Genomic DNA, 22824 nt, shown 5'->3' with positions numbered 1-22824 from the left:
AGGGCATCCTAGGCCAGCATGGAGCTAGTGAATGAGCCAGTCCCTGTGGGTATGGAGAGGTGTTTGTTTACCTGACCTGACAGACAGACAGACAGACAGACAGACAGCAGATATGAGGGCATATAGGGTGTGGACTCTGTCTAGGCAGATTGGTTATTATAGGAGATGTGATTCTGCTGGGAGTTCAGACCAGTAGAATAGGTGTCGGATGGGCTCAGTTCAGACATATTAGGTGCTATAACCCAGCCCAGAGAGCAATCTAAGGGTGGAACACGATTATTGGATAAGCAGCTAATAAACATCCATACAGGCACTGCTCAATCAGAGCATGCCTAGCAGTGATTGGCCTCATCTGACTGGCAGTGCCTGAAGCAACACAAAGGGTCTGCCATGCACTTTACAAATTCATTACGCCCTTTAGAGCGCATCAGCACAGATAACTTGGCTGGATCGGAAGAGGAGATTGCACTTCCTATCAATTGATTTGAAGATCATATCTAAACCTCTTTGTCCTACATCTCTCTGGTGTCTGGCCATGTTAAAGTGAGCGTGACTCCATGCTGTTCGGGCGTTTATTCAAGGTTTATTTGCACCCCTGGATAGTTTACTGTTTGTTAGTTCCATTATCTATGGGTTTCTGTTGAGTGCTTTGAAAACGTTGAAAGCTCCGCCATCACGGAAACATTGATTTCAAAGTTGAGGATTTACCAAGACATTGTCCAGCAAGCATCATCGTGTTTAGCTAGCAATGGGCAAACACGCCAATAACTTCAGGTGACGTACTTTGAAGTAAATGGTCTTAACAAAGCAATAAGGCCATGATGAACCCCAAAAAAAACTTTAATTTCATTCCTCCCAGCCAGGCTTCTATCTGAGGATTGAATTCAGGCTTTAATTGTGATGGTATCATCGCCATTACTCTAGAGAAGGGCTCTCCAACCCTGTTCCTGGAGAGCTACCTTCCTCTAGGTTTTCACTCCAGCACCAGTTGTAACTTACCTAATTCATGTCATCAACCCAGCTAATTGTTAGAATCAGGTGGGCTAGATTAGGCTTGGGGTGAAAACCTATAGGACGGTAGCCCTACTGTAGAGTAATAACAGCAAAGCACGTTGAGTGCCTACTAATTAAAAGTACTTAATTGTCATTCTTGAGGAAAAGTAAAGATACCTTAAAAGAAAATGGCTCAAATAAAAGTGAAAGTCACCCAGTAAAATTCTACTTGAGTAAAAGCCTAAAAGTATTTGGTTTTAAATATACTTAAGTATCAAAGTAAATGTAATTGTTCAAATGTACTTAAGCATCAAAAGTAAAAGTATAAATAATTTCAAATTCCTATGCAAACCAGGCGGCTCATTTTTGTTTTTTATTGACGGATAGCCAGGGGTACACACTCAGACAAAATGTACAAACAAAGATGTGTGTTTAATGAGTCTGCCAGACCAGAGGCAGTAGGGATGTTCTCTTGATAAGTGTGTGAATTGGACTATTTTCCTGTCAAAATGTAACGAGTACTTTTGGGTGTCAGGGAAAATGTATGGAGTAAAATAAAACATATTTTTTTTAGGAATGTAGTGAAGCAAAAGTAGGCAAACATATAAATAGTAAAGTACAGATACCCCAAAAAACTACTTAAGTAGTACTTTAAAGTACGGTTGAAGTCGGAAGTTTACATACACCTTAGCCAAATACATTTAAAAACTCTGTTTTTTACAAATTCCTGACATTTAATCCTAGTTAAAATTCCGTGTCTTAGGTCAGTTATCACCACTTTATTTTAAGAATGTGAAATGTCAAAATAATAGTAGAGAGAATGACTTTTCAGCTTTTATTTCTTTCATCACATTCCCAGTGAGTCAGAAGTTTACATACACTCAATAAATTGGGTGAATTTTGCCCCATTCCTCCTGACAGAGCTGGTGTAACTGAGTCTGGTTTGTAGGCCTCCTTGCTCGCACACGCTTTTTCAGTTCGGCCCACAAATGTTCTATAGGATTGAGGTCAGGGCTTTGTGATGGCCACTCCAATACCTTGATGTTGTTGTCTTTAAGCGATTTTGCCACAACTTTGGCAGTATGCTTGGGGTCATTGACCACTTGGAAGACCCATTTGCGACCAAGCTTTAACTTCCTTACTGATGTCTTGAGATGTTGCTTCAATTTATCCACAATTTTCCATCCACATAATTTTCCAGCCTCATGATGCCATCTATTTTGTGAAGTGCACCAGTCCCTCCTGCAGCAAAGCATCCCCACAACACGATGCTGCCCTCCCCGTGCTTCACAGTTGGGATGGTGTTCTTCGGCTTCAAGCCTCCCCCTTTTCATCCAAACATAACATTATGGCCAAACAGTTCTATTTTTGTTTCATCAGACCAGAGGACATTTCTCCAAAAAGTATGATATTGTCCCCATGTGCAGTTGCAAACCGTAGTCTGGCATTTTTATGGCGGTTTTGGAGCAGTGGCTTCTTCCTTGCTGAGCGGCCTTTCAGGTTATGTCGATATAGGACTAGTTTTACTGTGGATATAGATACATTTGTACTTGTGTCCTCCACAAGGTCCTTTGCTGCTGTTCTGGGATTGATTTGCACTTTTCGCACCAAAGTACGTTCATCTCTAGGAGACCGAACGCGTCTCCTTCCTGAGCGGTATGACGGCTGTGTGGTCCCATGGTATTTATACTTGCATACTATTGTTTGTACAGATGAACGTGGTACATTCAGGCATTTGGAAGTTGCTCCCAAGGATAAACCAGACTTGTGGAGGTCTACAGTTATTTTTCTGAGGTCTTGGCTGATTTCTTTTGATTTTCCCATAATGTCAAGCAAAGAGGCACTGAGTTTGAAGGTAGGCCTTGAAATACATCCACAGGTACAGCTCCAATTGACTCAAATTATGTCAATTAGCCTATCAGAAGCTTCTGAAGTCATGACACCATTTTCGGGAATTTTCCAAGCTGTTTAAAGGCACAGTCAACTTAGTGTATGTAAACTTCTAACCCACTGGAATAGTGATACAGTGAATAATAAGTGAAATAATCTGTCTGTAAACAATTGTTGGAAAAAGTACTTGTGTCATGCACAAAGTAGATGTCCTAACCAACTTGCCAAAACTATAGTTTGTTAACAAGAAATCTGTGGACTGGTGTATGTAAACTTCCGACTTCAACTGTACTTATGTGAGAGTGGATTCTCATCCCTCACTAGCATGAAAACGAAATACAGGCACAGACTTTGTGGAAAATTATTTAGGAATGAGACTCTCTCCAATACAACCCAACACTGCAGAGTTATGTGCATCCTTTCAAGCACACCCTTCTTATTAACCTTTTGATGAACAAATAAGGTTTTATATGTAAGATGGCTAAATAAAGAGCAAAATTATTGATTATTATTATATTATTATTTGTGCCCTGGTCCTATATGAGCTCTTTGTCACTTCCCATGAGCCGGGCTGTGACAAAAACTCACACTCATTCTTATGTTCAATAAATATATCGTATGTGTGTGTGTGTGTAGCAGGCTTACAATTATAGCAACAAAAAAAACATTTGCGAGTACACTGACTCTGGTGCTAGAGGGGGTACACAGCTGGAGGTTGAATGTTTCAAGGGGTACGGGACTATAAAAAGTTTGGAAACCACTGCTCTACACTATTTTGTCACATAAACTGAAATCAGGCGAACTATGAGTTTTAGCAAACAGCAAAGGGCGGAGCGATTTCTGCATAGTGCAATTTCAAGGAGCTTTCGCATGTATTACTGTCAAACTCGCAGCATCAATCAACTAATGAAGTAATCAATGCGACCACTCAACACACTAATGACCAAACGCTAGCCTGCTCGACCGGGACAAGTTGTTTCTGCCGGCACCGACGCAGTGAGTGTGTGTGTGTGTCTGTGTTTAGAGTGATTTCAAGGCGGAAAACGACCCCCAACAGATGTTTAATTACCAAAAGACGACGAGAGCTACGGTTGGCCTGTACGTGTCATCAGTCACGGCTGAATAAATGAATAGGTAAACAGAGGAGGAGGTACCTAGCATAGCAGGCCCCCAGCATGGTTTGTATAGTGGATGGAAGGACCAGCGGCTCAGAAATAACATGAGAGATCACAAACCCACACAGTCAGAACTGTTTATTAATATGGATGAATGCAGCGCACGGTCCAGCGCTAGGCTGGAGGCGAAGCTTGCTTGAAGTGTATTATTCTCAGTCTTTTTGCTTATGTGCAGTGGCAACATTGCTTTGGTGGAAGGTGATGTTTTTTTTGCTGCTCTACTTGGAAGACAGACGTGTCGGCTGAGAGAAGATTTGAACAAATTACGATTGTGCCCCACCAATGAAAGTTCACTTACATCCCGTCTTGATATTCACCGTGTTAATAAAACATGTTATAGGGTGAATGTCCTCCTCTACACAGTTGTGTTGGTGAATGGGCTCCCGAGTGGGGCAGCGGTCTAAGGCACTGCGTCTCAGTGTAAGAGGTGTCACTGCAGTCGCTAGTTTGAATCCAGGCTGCATCACATCCGGACGTGATTAGGAGTCGCATAGGGTGACAGCATTGTCCAGGTTTGGCCGTCAACGTAAATAAGAATTTGTTCTTAACTGACTTGCCTTGTTAAATAGTAAAAAAATGGTAAGCCCCCAACACTTGAGAGAGATCCATTGTGTGCACTAGAAATTGTCCTGAGCTGTGATGGATCTTGGTAGAGTAAGGTAAGGAGACAAAACGCACCCAGCGAGAGACCGTGCGTGCTAGACAAAATGAATGTCAATGGCATTCCAGCGCCAGTTTATGGCTGTGGTAGTTAAATGTCAAACGCTTGGCCCAGGGGAGAGTTTGCAGACAAAGAGCAAGAAACTCGCAGGTGTCTCTTTGCTCTCTCTCTTGTTCCTTTATCACGCTCTCCTGTGAAGTGCTGTGCGCGGGACAACGAGGCAGTATGATCAGCAGGATCTATTATTAGCGAAAGAGTGAAAAATGAAGTTAATGGAGCAGGGGAGGGTGGAAGATTGGAGGAGTAGAGCCAAGCCTCCTCAACAACATTATTTTAAGAGCTGCTGTGGTGACAGTTTCCTGAGGGGATGACTGCAGCACCGCGGACAACAGAGTGTGTGTGTGTGTGTGTGTGTGTGTGTGTGTGTGTGTGTGTGTGTGTGAAAGGAAGAAGAAGCTAACACCATAATACCAGTAGTTTAAAAGTAGTGTCACAGACAGTACATGTTCTATACACAAACACACAGAGAATAAATCATCAACGTTTCTGAGGCATGTCTGACTTGTAGTGCACTGCAATGAACTGCAGTGATTTTACTGGCACAAACAGTCTGCACCACAACCACTTGTCCAATTTAGGTGCACCTTCAGATGAACCTGAAATGCTTCCATCTCTGTCTCAAAGACGCGGCTAAAGAAGACGGACTGTCCAGCAGGCAGGCAGCAGCTACAGTAGGGCCATTTCATTTGGCTCAGGGCTGTCATCCAGAACAGAGTCTATCTTCCATAGAGTCGGAACACTTAGCTAGGAAATCTGGGAGAGAACACAGAACATATGGGCGATGGAAACAAGTCCAGAATCATATCCATAACTCATGTGTCGTAACCCCCCACCCCCCCCTCTCAGCCATAACATAAAAGCCAGCAGCCAGGAAGGCAGACACAGCGAAGGACAGCTTACTAAGCAGACATATCCCAATGGCTGCCCAGTTGTTCTTTCTGCCAATGAGTTACGGTGTAGTTTGTGTGACTGGGAGTAGCTGTGTTTGTGTGACTGGGAGTAGCTGTGTTTGTGTGACTGGGAGTAGCTGTGTTTGTGTGACTGGGAGTAGCTGTGTTTGTGTGACTGGGATTAGCTGTGTTTGTGTGACTGGGAGTAGCTGTGTTTGTGTGACTGGGAGTAGCTGTGTTTGTGTGACTGGGAGTAGCTGTGTTTGTGTGACTGGGAGTAGCTGTGTTTGTGTGACTGGGAGTAGCTGTGTTTGTGTGACTGGGAGTAGCTGTGTTTGTGTGACTGGGAGTAGCTGTGTTTGTGTGACTGGGAGTAGCTGTGTTTGTGTGACTGGGAGTTTGTTTCATGTGTTACTATGTTTATTATCTGGATGCCCCCTCCTGTGTTGTTTCCAAGCTGTGTCCACTCCAGAGACCTCCCAAGATCCATTGAATCCACTGTCTCCATGGTGATGTGGCTTGTACAGATGCCCCCCCCCCCCCCCCCCCCCCACCCCCCACCCCCACACACACACACTCTCTCTCTAGACAATATCCCAGTGTGTCGTTTTGCAGTGTCTGTGTTTTTTCCCTACTCTGTTGAGGCTTTATTCATTATTGTCAGCAGCTCTGTATATGGAAATTAATTGTGGGGCTGACGCCTCTCTCCATCTTATTCAATATTAATGCCGCCTCAGATTACCAGACGGCTCTACTCCAACCCCCAGGGAGTTGGGATCTCTTTAGAGCAGAAAGAGAGAGAGCGAGAGAAAGAACCATATAAAGTACTCTCTAATTGACAAAGACAAGTGCCAAAAGTCTCTATTTGAATAGACATACAGTACCAGTCAAAAGTTTGGGCACACCTAATCATTCCAGGGTTTTTCTTTATTTTCTACATTGTAGAATAATAGTGAAGACATCAAAACTATGAAACAACACTTATGGAATCATGTGGTAACCCCCCCCCCAAAAAAATACTATATTCTTCAAATCTTCCTTTGCCTCCATGACAGCTTTGCACACTCTTTGCCTTCTCTCAACCAGCTTCATGGGGTAGTTGCCTGGAATGCATTTCAATTAACACGTGTGCCTTGTTAAAAGTTAATTTGTGGAATTTCTTTCCTTCTTAATGCATTTGAAACAATCAGTTGTGCTGTGACAAGGTAGGGGTGGTATACAGAAGATAGTATTTTACCAAATAGTCCATATTATGGACAGCTCAAATAAGCAAAGAGAAATGACAGCCCATCATTACTTTAGGAGATGAAGGTCAGTCAATTCTGAAAAATGTAAAAAACTTTAAAAGTTTCTTCAAGTGCAGTCACAAAAACCATCAAGCGCTATAATGAAACTGGCTCTCATGAGGACCGCCACAGGAAAGGAAGCCCAGAGTTACCTCTGCTGCAGAGGATAAGTTAATTAAAGTTAACTGCACCACAGATTGAAGCCCAAATAAATGCTTCACAGAGTTCAAGTAACAGACACATCTCAAAATCAACTGTTCAGAGGAGACTGTGTGAATCAGGCCTTCATGAATTGCTGCAAAGAAACCACTACTAACTACTTCCAACTGCCGTGTCTTTGTGAGATGCAGAGTAGTTGAACGGATGATCTCCGCATGTGTGGTTCCCACCATAAAGCACGGAGGAGGAGGTGTGATGGTGTGGGGGTGCTTTGCTGGTTACACTGTCTGTGATTTATTTATTATTCAAGGCACATTTAACCAGCATGGCTCCCACAGCATTCTGCAGCGATACGTCATCCCATCTGGTTTGCGCTTAGTGGGACTATCATTTTTTTTTCAACAGGACAATGACCCAACACACCTCCAGACTGTGTAAGGGCTATTTGACCAAGGAGAGTGATGGAATGCTGCATCAGATGACCTGGCCTCCACAATCACCCGACTTCAACCCAATTGAGATGGTTTGGGATGAGTTGGACCGCGGAGTGAAGGAAAAGCAGCCAACAAGTGCTCAGCATGTGGGAACTTCAAGACTGTTGGAAAAGCATTCCAGGTGAAGCTGGTTGATTGACTGCCGAGAGTGTGCAAAACTGTCATCAAGGCAAAGGGTGGCTACTTTGAAGAATCTAAAATCTAAAATATATTTTGATTTGTTTACCACTTTTTTGGTTACTACATGATTCCATATGTGTTATTTCATAGTATTGATGTCTTCACTATTATTCTACAATGTAGAAAATAGTAAAAATAAAGAAAAAACCTGGAATGAATAGGTGTGTCCAAACCTTTGACTAGTACTGTGCTTGCGAAGGTGGCTAATTCAGGGATTTTGGTGAAATGTCAGCTACTTTTTAATTAACTAGGCAAGTCAGTTAAGAACAAATTCTTATTTTACAATGACAGCCTACCCCTGCCAAACCCTCCCCTAACCCAGTTGTACGCCGTACTATGGGACTCCCGATCACAGGCCGGTTGTAATACAGCCCGGGATCGAACCATGGTCTGTAGTGTCTCCTCTAGCATTGAGATGCAGTGCCTTAGATCACTACGCCACTCGGGAGCCCGAGTGATACATTGAGAGCAATAACATGAGGAGAACAGTTAATAATCCATACTATTAAAACAGGATAGACTCTGGGTTTCCAAACAAACTCATCTCTAAACCTGGATACTCTTCTAAAACCAGCCTTCTGAAGACCCTCATCCCTCTCAATCTGTCTCTCCTGAAGAGCTTTTTGCTCAGGCCATTCCTGCAGGCACTCTCAGTGCCCTTCATCCTCTGCTATCGTCTAATTTCCCTTAGGTGACCCTAGCTAGCTAACATCAGCCTGCTCCTTCTGAGCCAATTAATCAGATGGCTGCTCAATCATGAAATGAGCCACGTGTAGTAGAGAAAGGACGAGCAGCATATACTTACTGTCAGAAGAAAAGGAATGTTTTATGAACCAAGCAACGACGAGAAGAGAAATGGCTACCATTATCCATTGTATCCTATAGACAGCCAGGCTATCATCACTTTAGCCCAGGGAACTCTCAGTTAACCCACAATAGCAAAACCGGCAACCGTCTAAAACGCCAAAGCTGGGTTGGGGAGGAAGGATGAAAGCTGGGATTTGTGGAAGGACACTGCTAAGGGTAAAGATGGAAGAGAGGGGCATCTCCCCAACCGATTAGCAGGCGACAGTGACATGGGAGCACACTAATCAGTAGTCACCCTGGGCTGGCTCCTCAGCATATGGTGCATGGTTTAATCTTTAGCCCGTCTCTGATGAGCCCGGCCTGCATGGGCACCGCTGCTATGGCTTGAGTTTTGCTGTCGAAAGGAGCTAAATGTTCTGAAGTAAAGCGGAGAAAAGAGAAATGTTGTTCCTTTTGTATATCGGCCACAGTATTTCAGGCTCACTAGAAAGAGATCTATCCAAAGGAGTTTACAAGGAAACAGAAGTGCCCATTTAACCCTTTTAAAACTTCAGATTGAAAGCCACTTTAGAAAGGTGATGAGGGCATTAATTGCACTGCTTGTCAACAGGGGTCACAACCTGTCCACCATTAGTGGGTCTGTCGGAGTAATCCTCCTGCTTGAGCCCAGTCCAGCCTCAATAAATCGGGAGGGCGACACCTGCCAGCATGTTCCCCTTCATCACATGACCCTGGGTGACCATCCTGGGCCAGAGCACAGGGGTAGGATTGGCATGTGTCCCCCTTCACCTCTCCACCCACCAGGCCCTCTTTATAATCCTATTAGTCCTATTCATCTGTACCACATTAAAAGGTCAGATCGATCCTGAACACGAGCCCTCGCTGTGCCTTCACTCACAAATGCCTCCAAATGTCTTTCCGTTTCACTTTTCACACTTAGGCAGCCATTATTGACCATTACTGACCATGAGAAGCTGTCTCAGAGGTAACATGGTAAACGTAAATCCGGGACACTCACATTAAAACGATATGTTACGTTTAGTATGGTTATATAAAACAGATGGTTACTTAAGGCAAAAACATTGGTTGAGGTGGATGGGTGGTCGTATAACACGAAAGTCTAGCAACCCAAAGGCTGCAAGTTCAAATCTCATCACGGACAATTTTAGCTAATTAGCAACTTTTCAACTACTTACTACTTACTTTTTTAGCTACTTTGCAACTACTTATCATGTTAGCTAACCCTTCCCCTAGCCTTAACCCTTAAGCCTAACCCTAACCCCTAGCCTAGCTAACGTTAGCCAGCTATAATAATACGAAATGCTCTGAGACCAGGTTGACTTCAAAGCTTGGTATCAACTCTTCAAGCTGAGTAGTGAATCTATGGTTTAAAAAAGTCTAGAGTTTCTCAGGGCAAACATGCAACACCTGTCAAACTAACAATGAACTGGGTGACAAAGACTGAGCTGGTGAAAAATTCAGACAACTGGGGGATAAAGTCTAGTGTTAAGCCCAGCCTTATGACTTCCTTGTACAAAGGGTACCAGAGATTTGTGCACCCCTTAACCCTGAGGGGATTTAGCAATATGGCATGGAATGCCGAATTCCGATAACCAAATTGGACTCAAATTGTGTCCACGTGATCTGCAAAAACAACTCTCTCTACAATCATTGAAAAAGACAGCAGAAAGAAGGGCCATGACTATTTCAGGACAATCTTAAAACTGGCTAAATAATTACCTCAATTGAAACAATAACAAAGTGGTCACCTCACTTGTTTCGGTAAAAATCTGAGGGATGGGCCTGGAGAAATGCAACCACTCTCAAACTCATAGACAGAGCTATTGATGCAAGGAATCACCATCCATCATGTCGAAATTATAGTTTTAACTACACATTGTTTGTTTACATTTACATTGTTTGCAAACAGTGGAGTAAAAAAAGCTTATATGTTGAGTTCTGATGTGGTACGACTGTTGAAATAAGCTCCTGGGGCATTCAAAAGTTATATTCTTCAAGAATCAATGGGTATACAGTGCATTCGGGCAAGTATTCAGACCCATTCGACTTTTCCCACATGTTGTTACGTTACAGCCTTATTCTAAAACGGACTAAAGTTTTCCTAATTGTTTATGAACTAAAACTGGCCCATGAGGCACAAGGACCCAAACCAGTAACTCATTTAGCAGAACCATACACCAAATCTGCAATACTACTGGCATATGTTTGGCTTTACACTCAGATTGCAATTTCATAACAAACGTTTCGCAAAACACAACACACAGTTCTCTACCTTTGGCGCCTACCTTCACAACTAAAATATCTTGTGAGCAACTGAAAAGCAACACTGTTTAATAACAAGCTAAACTCAATGACCAATTAATCACTTTCACATGTGCAAACACTAATCGTGTAAATGTTCACTTTGCAATCAAACCTTTGGTCTGGATAAAAAGGCCACAGGTGAATACTCCTGTGTTTGGAGAACAATGGAAGCAAACTTGGCAGAAAAAGGTGGAGGAAGAACAAGAACAAGATCAAGAACAAGGAGAGTAATCTCTGATGAAAATCAGGCAACTGTGGTCAACCATGGTTTGACCTTGAGAGAGCCTGGGCAGAGAGTGCAGCCCAATCTGAACCATGGTTTGACCTTGAGAGAGCCTGGGCAGAGAGTGCAGCCCAATCTGAACCATGGTTTGACCTTGAGAGAGCCTGGGCAGAGAGTGCAGCCCAATCTGAACCATGGTTTGACTTTGAGAGAGCCTGGGCAGAGAGTGCAGCCCAATCTGAGCCACTTCACCATAGCATTCGGATGTTCCAAAATGAGAAAAGGTACAACTGAAGTCGGAAGATTACATACACCTTAGCCAAATACATTTAAACTCAGTTTTTCACAATTCCTGACATTTAATCCTAGGATCACCACTTTATTTTAAGAATGTGAAATTTCAGAATAATAGTAGAGTGACTTATTTAAACTTTAATTTCCTTAATCACATTCCCAGTGAGTCAGAAGTTTACATACACTCAATTAGTATTTGGTAGCATTGCCTTTAAAATTGTTTAACTTGGGTCAAATGTTTTGGGTAGCCTTGCACAAGCTTCCCACAATACGTTGGGTGAATTTTGGCCCATTCCTCCTGACCGAGCTGGTGTAACTGAGTCAGGTGTGTAGGCCTTCTTGCTCGCACACGCTTTTTATGTTCTGCCCACACATTTTCTATAGGATTGAGGTCAATGCTTTGTGATGGGCACTCCAATACCTTGATATATCCAATATATATATAGCCTCAATATATCCACATAATTTTCCATCCTCATGGTGCCATCTATTTTGTGAAGTGCACCAGTCCCTCCTGCAGCAAAGCACCACCACAACATGATGCTGCCACCCCGTGCTTCACGGTTGGGATGGTGTTCTTCGGCTTGCAAGCGTCCCCCATTTTCCTCCAAACATAACAATGGTCATAATGACCAAACAGTTCTATTTTTGTTTCATGAGACCAGAGTACATTTCTCCAAAAAGTATGATCTTTGTCCCCATGTGCAGTTGCAAACCGTAGTCTGGCTTCTTCCTTGCTGAGAGGCCTTTCTGGTTATGTCAATATAGGACTTGTTTTACTGTGGATATAGATACTTTTGTACCTGTTTCCTCCAGCATCTTCACAAGGTCCTTTGCTGTTGTTCTGGGATTGATTTGCACTTTTCGCACCAAAGTACGTTCATCTCTAGGAGACCGAACATGAGTCCTTCCTGAGCGTTATGACAGCCGGATGGTCCCATGCTGTTTATACTTGCATAGTATTGTTTGTTCAGATTAACGTGGTACCGTCAGGCATTTGGAAATTGCTCCCAAGGATAAACCAAACTTGTGGTCTACAAAATGTTTTTCTGAGGTCTTGGCTGATTTTTTTTGATTTCCCCATGATGTCAAGCAAAGAGGCACTGAGTTTGAAGGTAGGCCTTGAAATATATCCACAGGTACACCTTCAATTGACTAAAATTATGTCAATTAGCCTATCAGAAGCTTCTGAAGCCATGACGACATTTTCTGGAATTTTCCAAGCTGTTTAAAGGCACAGTCTTTTTTGTATGTAAACTTCTGAGCCACTGGAATTGTGATACAGTGAATTATCAGTGAAATAATCTGTCTGTAAACAATTGTTGGAAAAATGACTTGTGTCATGCACAAAGTAGATGTCCTAACCAAAACTATAGTTTGTTAACAAGAAATTTGAAGTGGTTGAAAAACAAGTTTTAATGACTCCAATCTAAGTGCATGTAAACTTCCGACTTCAACTGTATGTACTCCATACATTGAACCTCTCTACTACTTTTACTACTTGACAGTAGAACAACATAAAGCACAGTAAAGACCATAGATTCCAATACACACTGTAAGGGGAAACAAAGTAAATGTTTAATGTATTACTGTATGTATGAAATTGGGAGCAAAACTACTTTGTAACATGTTCATCTTGTATACTGTATTACTGTAGTGTTTACTGAACTACTGCTATTTTGTGTTTGTAGAACTGAAAGACGACCCCCACTTGGTGGTAGAACGTGTCTGTTCACAGATGAACAGGAGGCTGTCATTGGGCAAATGGTAGTTTAAAATAATGCCATAAGACTGTGGGGAAATCCAACAACAGGCTATTGAAAACTATGCCATATTCCATAACATCAGAGTGAACTTATCAACCATAGCCCGCATCCTTAAAAACCATCTCCAGGATGAAGCAAATCTACAGAGTCCCATTTGAAAGGAATTTTCAAAGAGTGAAGGTTAAACGGTACGAATATGTGCACGTACGTAATGTACTAACTAGTATTACACTCTGAAACATTAGACTCATTGTTGCCAGTGAACTCTACTATACAGCAATTATAGTATTTACTGTCATTTCAGAGAATCATGGAGTTGGATACAAGTCCCATCCCCCAGGAACTCATACTCATAGATTCAATTTAGCGAAGACAAGGAGAGGAAGGAGCATCATTGGTCAATGCGCTATCATTGAGGTACATGGCCAGCGTGGGGTAAATGTCACTATATGTGCAGCTATGAGCCACAATGGGGTCCTCCACCGCCATGCCACCCTTGGACCATATAACACTGCCCACCTCCTTAATTTCCTGAACATCTTAAATTACAATCTTTTTCAGACAGAGCAGAGAGGGCCAGGTGATCCTGAACAGCAAATGCATGTTCTAATTTGGGACAACGTGAGTTTCCATCGGGCTGCTCAGGTCCGCAACAGGTTCCATGACCATCCCAGGTTTACAATTCTCTATCTCCCACCCATATTCCACATTTCTCAACCCCATTGAAGAGTAGTTTTCAGCATGGCGGAGGAAGGTGTATGATCGCAAACCTCATGAACGTATGGCCCTTCTCCAGGCAATGGAGGAGGCCTGTGGTGACATTCCAGCAGAGTCCTGTCAGGGGTGGATGAGTCATGCCAGAAGCTATTTTCCAAACTGTCTGGCCAAGGAGAATATCGCCTGTGATGTTGATGAAAATCTGTGGCCGGACCAAAACAACAGACATGACTGATTTTGCAGTGGTGTAAAACAATTAAGTAAAAATACTTTAAAGTACTACTTAAGTAGTTTATTTGGGAATCTGTACATTACCATTTAATATTTCTCACAACTTTTATTTCCTAAAGAAAGTAATGTACTCAAGTAGTATTTTAGTGGGTGTCTTTCACTTTTACTTGAGTCATTTTCTATTAAGGTATCTTTACTTTTACTCAAGTATGACAATTGGGTCCTTTTTCCAACACTGATTTTGTTTTTTCGCAATGGAGTATTTTGACAGTTTCTTTATCTATTCCGTACAATTGATCTAACGTACAGTAGTTATTTTGCATATGCTAAATATATTTACTGTATGTTTGCGGTTTGACATGTACTGAGTCAGGTTGAAATATAAAACAAACATTTTTGCGTTCCTTGTTTGAGTACACACAAAACAATATACAGTATAACAACAATCTTAGTCTTTACACTGAAACAGGTTTTGAGTATGTCACATTAGTGTGATCTCGTTCGTCACTAAGTTAGATTCATTTGATGTGTGTGTCTCATTTGTATGCAGGGAGGACATGATTTTGATTGCTGTGTTTCATTTTGCAAGATGTCTTTGGGGCTTGTGGAAATTGGCTAAATGTTGTGTGTTTAGAGTTGAGTACCTGAGATGTAGTTCCAGCAAACGTGTGTTAACAATTGTGAAAAACTAAATTGTTTTTTTACCCTCAACAATCTACACACAATACCCCATAATGAAAAAGCTCAAATTTAGAAATGTTTGCAAATGTATTAAAAAACAGAAATATCACATTTACATCAGTACTCAGACCCTTAGTACTTTGTTGAAGCACCTTTGTGATTACAGCCTCGCGTCTTCTTGGGTATGATGCTACAAGCTTGGCACACCTGTATTTGGGCAGTTTCTCCCACTGTTTTCTGCAGATCCTCTCAAGCTCTGTCAGGTTGGATGCGGAGCACTCTGGCTGGGCCACTCAAGGAAATTCAGAGACTTGTCCCGAAGCCACTCCTGCATTGTCTTGGCTGTGTGCTTAAGGTCGTTGTCCTGTTGGAAGGGGAACCTTCACCCCAGTCTGAGGTCCTGAGCGATCTGGAGCAGGTTTTCATCAAGGATCTCTCTGTACTTTGCTCCATTCATCTTTGCCTCGACCCTGACTAGTCTCCCAGTTCCTGCTGCTGAAAAACAACCCCACAGCATGATGCTGGACAAGAGGAATACCTATGTGAGAATGCTGTTCATTGACTACAGCTCGGCATTCAACACCATAGTACCCTCCAAGCTCGTCATCAAGCTCGAGACCCTGGGTCTCGACCCCGCCCTGTGCAACTGGGTACTGGACTTCCTGACGGGCCGCCCCCAGGTGGTGAGGGTAGGCAACAACATCTCCTCCCCGCTGATCCTCAACACTGGGGCCCCACAAGGGTGCGTTCTGAGCCCTCTCCTGTACTCCCTGTTCACCCACGACTGCGTGGCCACGCACGCCTCCAACTCAATCATCAAGTTTGCGGACGACACAACAGTGGTAGGCTTGATTACCAACAACGACGAGACGGCCTACAGGGAGGAGGTGAGGGCCCTCGGAGTGTGGTGTCAGGAAAATAACCTCACACTCAACGTCAACAAAACTAAGGAGATGATTGTGGACTTCAGGAAACAGCAGAGGGAACACCCCCCTATCCACATCGATGGAACAGTAGTGGAGAGGGTAGCAAGTTTTAAGTTCCTCGGCATACACATCACAGACAAACTGAATTGGTCCACTCACACAGACAGCATTGTGAAGAAGGCGCAGCAGCGCCTCTTCAACCTCAGGAGGCTGAAGAAATTCGGCTTGTCACCAAAAGCACTCACAAACTTCTACAGATGCACAATCGAGAGCATCCTGGCGGGCTGTATCACCGCCTGGTACGGCAACTGCTCCGCCCTCAACCGTAAGGCTCTCCAGAGGGTAGTGAGGTCTGCACAACGCATCACCGGGGGCAAACTACCTGCCCTCCAGGACACCTACACCACCCGATGTCACAGGAAGGCCATAAAGATCATCAAGGACATCAACCACCCGAGCCACTGCCTGTTCACCCCGCTATCATCCAGAAGGCGAGGTCAGTACAGGTGCATCAAAGCTGGGACCGAGAGACTGAAAAACAGCTTCTATCTCAAGGCTATCAGACTGTTAAACAGCCACCACTAACATTGAGTGGCTGCTGCCAACACACTGACACTGACTCAACTGCAGCCACTTTAATAATGGGAATTGATGGGAAATTATGTAAATATATCACTAGCCACTTTAAACAATGCTACCTTATATAATGTTACTTACCCTACATTATTCATCTCATATGCATACGTATATACTGTACTCTATATCATCGACTGTATCCTTATGTAATACATGTATCACTAGCCATTTTAACTATGCCACTTTGTTTACATACTCATCTCATATGTATATACTGTACTCGATACCATCTACTGTATCTGCCTATGCTGCTCTGTACCATCACTCATTCATATATCCTTATGTACATATTCTTTATCCCCTCACACTGTGTACAAGACAGTAGTTTTGGAATTGTTAGTTAGATTACTTGTTGGTTATTACTGCATTGTCGGAACTAGAAGCACAAGCATTTCGCTACACTCGCATTAACATCTGCTAACCATGTGTATGTGACAAATAAAATTTGATTTGATTTGACCATGCTTCAGAGTCCTTTAGGTGCCTTTTGACAAACTCCAAGCAGGTGGCCATGTGCTTTTCCTGAGGAGTGGCTTCCGTCTGGCCACTCCACCATAAAGTCCTAATTGGTGGAGTGCTGCAGAGATGGTTGTCCCATCTCCACAGAGGAACTCTTGAGCTCTGTCAGAGTGATCTTTGGGTTCTTGGTTACCTCTCTGACCAAGGCCCTTGTCCCCCATTGCTCAGTATGGCCGGTCGGCCAGCTCTACGAAGAGTCTTGGTGGTTCCAAGCTTCTTCCATTTAAGAATGTTGGAAGCCACTGCGTTCTTGGGGACCTTCAATGCTGCAGACATTTTTTGGTACCCTTCCCCAGATCTGTGCCTCAACACAACCCTGTCTCGGAGCTCTACGGACAATTCCTTCGACCTCATGGCTTGGCTTTTGCTCTGACATGCACTGTCAACTGTATATAGACAGGTGTGTGCCTTTACAAATCATGTCCAATCAATTTAATTTCACAGGTGGACTCCAATCAAGTTGGATCAATGGAAAGAGGATGCACCTGAGCTCAATTTTGAGTCTCATAGCAAAGAGTCTAAATACTTATGCAAATAAGTTATTTCAGTTTTTTAAATATATTTTTTTAAACATTTTTTAAAAATATATATAAACCTTGTTTTCACTTACTTTGTCATTATGGGGTATTGTGTGGAGATAAATAAGGAAAACATATAATTTAATCAATTTTAGAATAAGGCTAATGTAACAAATGTGGAAAAAGGGAAGGGGTCTGAATACTTTCCGAATGCACTGTATATAATTAAGTCAAAAAATGTATGTAACTAAGGACTCTAGCTTTGAAAGTCCTTATGTAGGCTAGATTAGAAAATATACAGTATCTGTTGACTGTCTTGGACAATAGTCTTATAGGCTTGAGCGCAGCTCTTTAAGATAACCGTCCAAACCTGTTGAAATCTACTGGGAATTACTGGTCCTTAGTCTCCAGAGGGACTGGGGATCATCTGGGAGTTTGACATAAGCAGGTTAAATATCTAAGCCAGCTCTTGTTTTTGTGTTTTGTGGAGAGTAAGATCAGCCAACCATGCTGAAAAGCAGTAAACAGGATGTATGAGGAATTAAAGGCACAATCACTTCAACCTGCTGCTGATACTTCCTTAGAGACTGAAAACATATGAAGAAGATATTCTCTAACCTAGGGGTGCTTGCGCAAGATGACTTAGCCGAGCTTCCATTGGAAGTTAGAGAGGATCATAAGACCAGCTTGTTGTCACATTGAAGTTGGCCGGAGAGGACCCTGCCCCTTCCTCTTGGGGGACCCCATTGTCACAGGGGATGAACGACCCGAGCGTCAGTGGGTGGAGGTGTAGAATCGGATCGACGTGGCTGCAGCCGAGGAATGTAAGGAATTCCCAATGTAAACACGTCGTCTTCATGCTTGGCCGGCCGCTGCCTGCGCTCTTATCTCCCTGTGCCCATCGGGCCCTTTAATCAACATAATGGCTACTTATCTATTACCACTGCTTTTCCTGTAGTTGCTGATGTGATTGTGTAGCTGGGGCCTCTGCTAGCACTGGCCTGGCCTTTTGTGTTCCTAAAGCGTCCGGTGGTTGGTATATCACTGTTCACTCAGATACCCCCCAATGCACAGACAGACCTCAGTCTGATACTGGTCTCTATACAGTGTAATGGCTTTTGAAATGTCACCACCATTGAGAGCCATTTTTTTGCGAGGCTAACCGCTCTGCTTGGCTGGCCAACGCTCCTCCATCTCCTATGGGAGCGCTCTCTAGCTGATAGGATCATAAGTGGCTAAGGGGGAAATGTACTTTTCTTCCTGGTTCGAAGAGCGCTTTCGCTGTTCCAAACAAACAGTCTTCAGCGTGTCACCAACTCCTGCGGTTCTTGTGTGTGAACCCTCAACTCTTTCGGCTTAAACGAAACTCATTTCTAAGGCAGCCGAGTCTGAAAGCGCATCGCTAGTCGCTAATGCTGTGTGACATTTAGAAAATGGAGGAAAGGAGAAGCAGGTGGCTGTTTTTTCCTTCCCTCTCTTGTTCTATGAAATCCTGTTTTTCCAGCATGGTGCTTTTGTCAGCACTAGAGGTAGTGAGTTCTAAGTCTACCCTGAGCATGTATAGTTTGCGGGGGACACATTTACTCAGGGGGGGTAAATTCCACCTCATGCTGTAAGGCCTAGTCGTACCATGCTCCGCCAGTCATGGGGGCTCTTGTGGAACTGTTATGTAGCCTGGTGCCGTGACTAGCCTACATTCCAACACTTTCACACGGTCTTGCAATCACAGAGCTTCACTACTACCGTATTTCTCCACAACCCAGAGCCAGACACCAGATTTTTCCTTTTCCTGAACCATCCCTGATAATTTTGTTGGAGGGGGCCTGATGTTTTGGATGGGAAAGTAGATACTTTCCGGGTGTTTTTTACTGCTGAAGCAGACTTTTCCTGACAATTTTGATAAGACCGCAGGATGTCCAAACACTGGTCCCCTGACGCTCCTCTAGATGAGAGAAGACAGATAGGTCTATAAAGTGGGAGGCAGTTGCTGTCAATACCAGACAGTCGATACACTTTCCTAGGTCTGCCCTCCATCACAAGCACATCAGAAAGGATCATGGGGGATTGGACCGGGATAACCCATAAATCTCCCAGATGGAATGGTTCATGTCCTCTACATGTCACTCCTCCAGTTAGGACAGCTTAACATTGGGGTTGAATAAAAGCCAGTCACAACATTTTGGTTCTAGTTCTTTGTCATGGTAAACAATGACAGCATTTGGTCTTTATCTCGGACAACAGTACTAAAACAGTTCATTTTGACTTGACAAATTCATGTAGCTAACTCATCAAGGGTGACAGACAATCTAAATTCTAAAGAGACTGCCATCCTGCGGGTTATTTTGTTTACTTAGTCCCTTGGATTGGATGCGTCCTTCGTGTATTTCACTAACCAGTCTCTGCGATCCACATACAGCATGTCAGATGGACCCCAAGGAAGCTGTCAGTTACAGATGTCAATGCCCCTTAATGACCCCGCCCCTTCCCCCGCACACAGCAGTGGAGGATTATCCACAGAACAAAGAGGGTGGGGGGGTTCTGTGGAGAACTGGGGACCAATATTCCAATAACAATGGTAAGAGTGACCAGCAGGCTCAATTAACACGCACTTAACAACTACACAATTTACTACCTCACTGTTGCTGAGGAAACAAAGCCAAAGTTTCCAGCTAAAAAGGTCTTCAATGTGAGGGAGAAGATAATCGTCTTGCTGTTTAAGAGAGTGCCGCTTATAATGCACTTCCATCGGTCCTGCGGGAATTTACCCTTTAATGGAAGAAAAATGTACTTGCTGTCTTTGCCATGTCTTCCTTCTCAATGGTTTCTCAGTTTCACATACACAGTAGTTTTCATGAATAATACATTCCACAACCAGTCAACTACAACAACAATGGATGGATTACAACATGGAAATAGCGGTCAAGTGGTAAAACAGTCTGTTTGATGAAGTGTAATCTCGTTCCCAGACACTTTCGCCCAAACGCAATAGCCTGGGGACGAGATTAGATGAAGTGTTAATTGTTATGATGAATATGGTTCAGGGTTCAGTAAACATGACCTACAGCGAGCTCCAAAAGTATTGGGACAATGACAAAGGTATTGGGACAAATTCACTTATGTGTATTAAAGCAGTAGAAAGTTACGTATTTGGTCCCATATTCAAAGCACACAATGACTACATCAAGCTTGTTACTATACATTTGCTGGATGCATTTGCTGCTTGTTTTGGTTGCGTTTCAGATTATTTTGTGCCCATTAGAAATTAATACATTATTGACCATTCAATTATTTTGGGCACAAAATAATCTGAAACGCAACAAAAACAAACAGCAAATGCATCATCTAACAAATGTGTATTCACAATCTTGATGCAGTCATTGTATGCCATGAATATGGGACCAAATATGTAACTTGTTACTATTTTAATACAGAAAATATACAACTTGTTACTATTTTAATACAGATAAATGAATTTGTCCCAATATTTTTGGTCCCCTAAAATGGGTTGACTATGTATTAAAAAAAATGCTGTAACTTCTAAACGTTCACCCAACATGGGTGAAAATACCCTGAAATGAAAGCACTTTAACCTCATAGTCATTGTATTATTTTCAAATCCCAAGTGCCGGGGTACACAGCCAAAACAACAAAAAGAGGCACTGTCCCAGTACTTTTAGATCTTACTGTAGGTTGTCACCACTCCTGTTGGGTTTTAGGTCCGGCATTCAGTGTATACTTGAGACCACCGGTTGGTCATTAGTTCAGGGTCAATTACGAAAACGTCCATGTGCCCCCCACCTCCCAAAGTCGCCACGTGCATGGATGAATCTCTAACTTGGCTAAGAAATGGCAATGATACGACATAAAATGGTTCGATTGCATTTGATGATGGTGGAAATATACCCACAATTGTTTGCTCTGCATCCTTTTTAACAGGAATGTACAGTACTTTTACAGTATCTCTCCCCAATTATTTTCATACTGTGGAACATCAGGTTCGTCTTCCCACAGGCCAAGTGCTGCAACAGTCTACTAGAAATAGAACCGATTTACACCGGAGGCAACACCACCACAGTCAGATACAGTAACTCAACAATTTGTCTTTTAGCCAATTATTGAGCGTCTTTGTTTCTAAACCATGACTCGTGTATTGTATTCCCTTGGCTCTCACAACCGTGAACTGTAATTAATAGCTGATGAATGGGTTATTAATTGATTAGACAGAGTTGCCCGAGTAGCCTGGAGGCCTATTGATATCATTACTCCGATAGAGTGAGTCTCCTGAAAACATTCAAGAGTCGCAGACAATCGCACTCACATAGGCTACGCGCGCGAAAATAACTGTACCGCGGTTGTAACAATGTAACAACAAATGCCAGAGTAGCTACATCTACACAAGAGGTTAATAACCCAGTGATGCATATATCGACTATCGACTCACGAATGCACGAAACGTGTTACAATTTGAGCAAATAATAGCCTAGGGGCCACACAAATGATTCGGCTTACCTATTACACAAGGTGCGTCGGTACGTCGGGCACTCCGCGTATCCCAGTCAAATGAATCCCCAAAAGCCGCTGTGTCACCACTCCAGTCACACAAGCCGCGCGCACGTGTCTGGTTCCGAACCAGAAAGTCACATGAGCTCCATGTTCAATCCGAGGGAGCTCTATGTTGCTGCCCAGGAGGAGCCATTCAGTTTTTTTCAACACAATAGGATGGCGGGGATGCCTCCACTGAAATCCGTGGACCTGACAACGCTAGCAAATAACCACTTGGTGGAGGTAACAGGCTTCGCAAATATGAGGCGCATCATATGTGATTAGGCTACTGTGCGGGTGCACAAGGAACTAAATGACTGTTGGATTTTCGTGGCGTGAGTACAGCCGCGGAATTTTAATGAGGACATATTGCTGCAACGTCAGGCACAGTTTTTTGGTCCTGACTCAGATTAGGGGCTACGTTTCCAAGAGCCCCTGCGGATAAGCATGAATTGTCCCATTAACCTGTGGCTTAAACAGGGGTCCACACAGAACGTTACTTGGTATTCTTTAACAAATCTACTTTGAGACAAAAGTATACACATCACACACATGGTTATGGGTTTAAATGAAATACATATGTACCATGTATGGTCGAGTTGAAATGTAAGTTTGCAACCCAATATTACACTTTATATACATCACAGAAGACTGAAATATAACAAAACGCCTAGTTTGTTTATTGAGCTACACTGAGGTGACTGTTCACAAATGCTCAGCTGGTCCATATATTCCCCAGCATCGTGTCAATATGTGCCCTGACAACAGAGCAGATACTGTATCTTATACCAATCTGCCCATATGTGGTTTTACCCATAAGGCATTTTAAGGTGTAAAAAAACCCTCAAAAA

General features: G+C 43.1%; 1 protein-coding gene across 1 annotated transcript in view; it reads right to left on the bottom strand.

The window, feature by feature from the left end:
• The window catches only part of LOC139367154 (transmembrane protein 108-like), a 61277-nt gene extending 39107 nt beyond the window's left edge, over positions 1 to 22170 (bottom strand). The window contains exon 1 of the mRNA XM_071105266.1: positions 21941 to 22170. The gene's annotated coding sequence lies outside the window, so the exon portion shown is untranslated. The remainder of the gene's footprint in view (positions 1 to 21940) is intronic.
• Between the last annotated feature and the right edge of the window lie 654 nt (positions 22171 to 22824).

Source organism: Oncorhynchus clarkii, chromosome 15, assembly GCF_045791955.1.
Source record: "Oncorhynchus clarkii lewisi isolate Uvic-CL-2024 chromosome 15, UVic_Ocla_1.0, whole genome shotgun sequence".
NCBI classification, from domain to species: Eukaryota; Metazoa; Chordata; class Actinopteri; order Salmoniformes; family Salmonidae; genus Oncorhynchus; species Oncorhynchus clarkii.
Note: the sequence above shows the minus strand (reverse complement) of the source record. Positions and strands in the feature narration are given on the sequence as shown.